This window comes from Anastrepha obliqua, chromosome 2, assembly GCF_027943255.1.
Source record: "Anastrepha obliqua isolate idAnaObli1 chromosome 2, idAnaObli1_1.0, whole genome shotgun sequence".
In the NCBI taxonomy this organism is placed as follows: Eukaryota; Metazoa; Arthropoda; class Insecta; order Diptera; family Tephritidae; genus Anastrepha; species Anastrepha obliqua.
In genome coordinates this window covers 20,510,806-20,516,267 of record NC_072893.1, presented here as the reverse complement: position 1 = coordinate 20,516,267, position 5,462 = coordinate 20,510,806, and positions in this window count along the sequence as shown.

The window sequence follows — 5,462 nt, the reverse complement described above, 5'->3', positions numbered from 1 at the left end:
CCACCTGCATTTGAATGTCCTCCCCAGCCAGGGACCTCCCACACGGCGGCTGGAAAAAGCACAGCCAGCCGGCGCGTAATGTGTGAAATTTTGCAATTGCCATTTTGAAGTTCACTTTTGCGGCGAAGGTAGAATTTGCACAAGTCACACTCGCTTTTCTCACCTTTTGTTGTGCTCCCCTTCAAAGTTATTTTATGATGTGCTTAAGCACTTTTATTGTTATTTGTTAATGCCTTTGTTGTTTGGTTACTTTGTTGACGATCTGGTACTGGGTACTTGTAAGAAGTGGGTCGTGTGGAATGATGTGGTTTCGGCAAATGTTTACTCCCTTTTAAGCCTGTCAACATTATGTAAGAATCGTTTAGAATGAAAATATTTCTACCTGTCGACGCGCACTTACTTATTTAAGTATTCCATACAAATTTTGCACAAGCACTTACACAACGACACATTAATGATGTCTGAACTTGTCAAAAAAATTAGGCGACACGCACGCAATTTTATATGGCCGTGATTCGAACTTGTGCCGACGATTAGTGAAGTGACCTCGCAGTGAATCGAAGTGTCTTAAAAATAGCGCAGAACTAACTCAATTGGAAGCAGTACTTGTTTGTACGGTTCTTATTTAGAAGACGAAGATATTTTGTGCCTTCAGTTCCTTAGTCAGCTCAGCACTTGGAAGTAGCTCCAACCTGTTGGTATGACTGGGCTCTCGGCGTGTTTCCTAGTAGAACACAAACCAGGCAGAGCTTAGTTCGATCTGGAGTTGCATTGGAACCGGTTGCTGGACCCAAAGCACGCCAAAGGTTTTAAGTAGACTTTGAACTTCGACCTCGACCACGACTTAGTACCGAAAATACTTAAATCGGTTGGTTAACCAACGCTTTCATTTGATATGAGATTCTTTTGAATTCGGTAAGGTAAGCCCGGTGTCGGTAGGTTTCCATTCGATGTTGTACTAAATATAAACATACAGACAGAGAAATAATTTCGAGTGTTAGCGGATTCTAAGGAGGAGGCTCTTGCTTAGATGGAGACAGTAGTTCGAATAATCGGGTGACTTACAATTACATTCGCCCGCCGTAGCTAAATGCGTTGGTGTGTGACCACCATTCGGAGGTACCTAGGTTCAAATCTCCGTGCATGAAACACCAAAATGGTAGAAAAAGTTCTTTATAATAATTTTTCGGGGGGGAATTTATTTCTGCCAAGGAAAAGCTTCTGCGGCTCGTATTCAGCTTTTAACTGTGGGCCCCTCCATTTGTGAAACAACATCAAGACGCACACTACAAATAGGTGGAGGAGCTCGTTCAACCACCTAACAGAAGTAAACGCGACAAGTATTATTATCTTTTTTTTTCAAATCAGCCTTCAAATGCTGTCCGTTACTGCGTTCTTTTCTAAGGCAGTATGAGTATCTCATACATGAGCAGCATATTAGCCATTCATTAGGTTGTCCACGAAAGGAAGAAGGTAAGAGGTGGGCCCGAAAACAGGCACATGGTTATTAGAAATCTCGACGATAGCATAATTAGATGCGTTGATAGACGATATAATTTTAGTGGAGTTCTCTTCAGTCGGTGTCTCTCTTAGAATACCGAGTTTCCGGAGTTTTAATTCTGATAGAAGCTCTTGGAGTTCACTATAATCTTTTCTTGGGAACGCGTCTTCAAGGATTTTCAGGGTGGCTTTGGTTTAGCATACAAATACGAGTAAAGAGTCAAACACCTTATGCCAGCTCGATGTGGAATTGCACTTTAACCGTGTGTTGAACCAAGACCATGGCAGAGATATTATATGGATTTCAGCTAGGCGGTTCGTGTATCCATTCCGCATCCATTCCGACTTACAAAAGTCCAAAGGTGTGATATCACACGATCTTGGTGTCCAATCCACTAGTCCGAGACGAGAGACATATTGCTCACTGAAGCGACGACTCAGTAAATCAATTGTATCACCGGCTGTATGGCAAGTAGCGCCGTCCGTCGTCTTGTTGGAATCAAATGTTGTGGATATCTCGGGCCTCAATTTTCGGGCTCCGGCGTCAAAAAGTGGTTTATCATGGCGCGATAGCACTCGCCGTTTACTGTTACATTGGCGCTAGTCTTGACTTTGAAAAAATATTGACCGATGATTCCTCCAGCCCATAGGCCGTACCAAACGAATGTGTTGACTGGTGTTGAATGGCTTCGGGTTGCTCTGCAGCCCAAATACGGGAATTTTACTTATTGACTTAACCATTAAGCTAACAAAATTTCGGTCCCAAATGCGGATCTTCTGCGTGTTTTTCAACAGCTCAACGACTGAAATTATAACGCTTTGGAAGGTCGGTCGACTTCAAACCTTGCACTAGCAGTATTTTATACGCTTTCAAACCAAGATCTTTACCAAAAATCGCCCAAGTAGTGCCATAAGATAGGCCAAGTTGTTGAGATCGGCGCCAAATCGATTAGTCCGGGTCGTCGGCGAAATTGTCGTTTACAGCGGGACTATTCACTTCACTTCGGCCCGTCCGTGATCTAAACGGTTGAGTATCATCCAGTAAGATAAAAATATTCTCAATTTGACCGATGCTTGGCCGAATAGTGCGTTCGGTAAGACGGTTATGTACAGTACAAGTTGGGCTGAGCCCTATTGGAAAAAGTACCTCCAATCTGGTCACCCTTTAAGGGGTTAGGCCACTCTAGGATTTTCAAAATATCGAAATTTTTTTTTTTTGCTTAAAAGATGCTTTAAACTCTTTAGAATATAAAACAAAAAGTCCTATGCGTGAAAAAAATGTTTATCTCTAATATTTCGCACTTTTGCGCGAGCGCCTCTGACGTCTCTGAACCGACTATTCAAATTTAAAGCGTGTTTATCTCAAAACGTGATTTTTCAAAACGGCAAGCAGCATAACACAAACAATTTTTAATATTTTCACTTGTAATTGTACAAGGATCTTTAGAACATTATTCCGCACTGAAATACGTACGGATTTTTTTATTAATTAATTAGAAAAATTTTTATAAACAATTAACGGTTCCATTTTAGACGAAAAATTCTACTTTTGACTTCAAACATCTGCAAAATACACAAATTTCAATATTTCTAAAATCCCGTACGTATTTCTACAGCTATACTCACGTCGATTGAGAAGAATGTTTTTAATTTGGTTTAGGTGGACATTTACGTCAGTTGTACTGCTTGCCGTGAAGTGCCTTTTTCGCAGGGCGCGTTCAGAGATTCACTCCAAAGGCGCCATTTTGTAATATTTTTCAATAAAAATATTTGTAATTACACTTAAATACATGCTTAATAATATACTTAAAAAGTTTTTTCCTGGCACCTTTCTTTCAATGTAAAAAAAATCCTTAAAAAACTGCTTTTTTACAGTAGCTAGAGTGGCGTAACCCCTTAATAACGTGATACACCCAAGGCGAATTGAGTATCTAAGGTGGCGCCATTGAAAAAACAGTTACTTTATTTTTCGCTATTTTGACAAGTCTGACGTCAGCTCCCTTCGCAATACAAAACAAACGAATACAACAAACAAAAGTAGGAGAAATTACATGTTTGTGAAAATTCAGGAAATTGCTTGGAGATTTGTGAGATTTAAACTAATCAAACTAATGAAAACGAAGTGCCGTGTGTTAAATTGTGAAAGCATAAATTAATATAAAGCCTCCAGATGCAGATCTGTATTCTATGATTCTTGATCATACACCCACAAAAGTGTAGAAAACTGCCATTTTTATTATCTATAGACTGTAAAACTGAACCTTCTCAGTTTATTAAAAAAAAAATGTTTTTTGCTTAGAAATCAAAAGTTCTCGCTTACTAACTACGCTGATTAGCCAATGCAGCAGAGCATACGCGTTCAAATATTTCGTAAAAACAGAACAGAACTACAGCACTTTGCATTCGTTTCGGACCAGTTCGAAACTAGTCTGGTTCGGTACTAGCCTATACAAGTATGAGACTGTGCCAGTTTTTACTACCTATCAGCAGCATACAAACTTTTATGTGTGTAAGTATGCCTAAGCATACTTATAAGTTTAAATATAGCTTACACTTAAGTACGTTTTCGTTTATGCGCATAAGTTTTGCTCTCACCACAACAATCGATTCTGAGGAAAATTTATAAATCAGACTATGGAACGTTGAACTGAATAAACTGCACAGTGGCAAAAACACGGAGCAGTGCATAAAAAATCAGCAGCTCCATTAGATAGTTCAGGTCAGAAAAATAAATACAAACGCCCCTGCTCTGAAAATATTCGATGTATTACCAGTTGGCAGAGCAAGAGAAAGAGGAAGCAACTCTGTGCGAAGGAATGAAGAAGTGACGAAGGGCTTAGCTCCATTTGATGTTTCTTATTGACGTCATTTAACACAAGTAAGACGAAACGAAAAGTGCACTATGTTGAACTGGGCCAAAATCACTTAGTCGGGTACTGCGCATATTAATAAGAAGAAAAAGATTGCAACCACCTCTTTGACTCCCGTCCACACATGGGCAAGTCCTGTTGAACTTGTCAAGCTTTTGACGAATTCAACTTGCGTTACTGTCAACAACGCTGCAACAGCAAAAAATACAAAAAGTACAACACCAACAACAACACATCATTGATTCTGTTGAAGTGTAGCAGCAACATTGAGCTTAAGTAATGGCAGTTGCTCCCCCAAAGCTTGAGCACGACTTGACAAAGTGTGCTGACAGCAAACTCTTTCTGGTAGCATTTTTCCTTTTACTTTTTGCCACTCAACATTTTGAAATGAAACAATTTCATCACTTGGGTAAGTAAGTTGTTGGGCAAGTTTGTTCGAAATTGTTTAACTTTGGGTTTGAGAGTGTGAGAGAGAGAGAGAGAGAAAACTTCCCGCTCCCCCCCACCTAAGCCACAGCTTCTGCCATTCTTGAGCACCTCAACTATTGCTGCTGTTAGCAATTTTTACACCGCCCCCTCATCTCCTTTCATGTTCGCTTCTGTAGTAAAGAGCTGGCAAATTGTGTTTTAAGCATAATTTTTGGAAAGTTTCTGCCTTTATCCTGTAATTATATTGCAATAGCGTAAGGCTTTCAGGCTGTGCGCAATGAAAATTTGGGGCTTCTTCTCGTAACTTTAAATCAACGTGAGAGTTGGAGGACATTACTGAGACTTCAAATTTGGTGTTACTACTTTGGTGCGGTTCGTAGTCGCTTCGTCGGTATCCCAATAAAATCACCTTACATTGAGTTGAAAGTTCAAACTTTTGTATTTGAAACTAGCCATAACAGACGTGTCTTATTAGGGTTTTGTTGTTGAACAGATCGAAGCTGTGCATTTTAATTTGAAGTTTGTCCTGCTTTCAATTGAAATAGAAACATGGCAACTGCAGCGTGAAAGTGAATATTTTGAGTTTTTATAACTTCTTTATGAGCAAATGGAGTAAATCTAAAAAATAACAAATCCTCTTATACAATTTTATGCTACTAATTA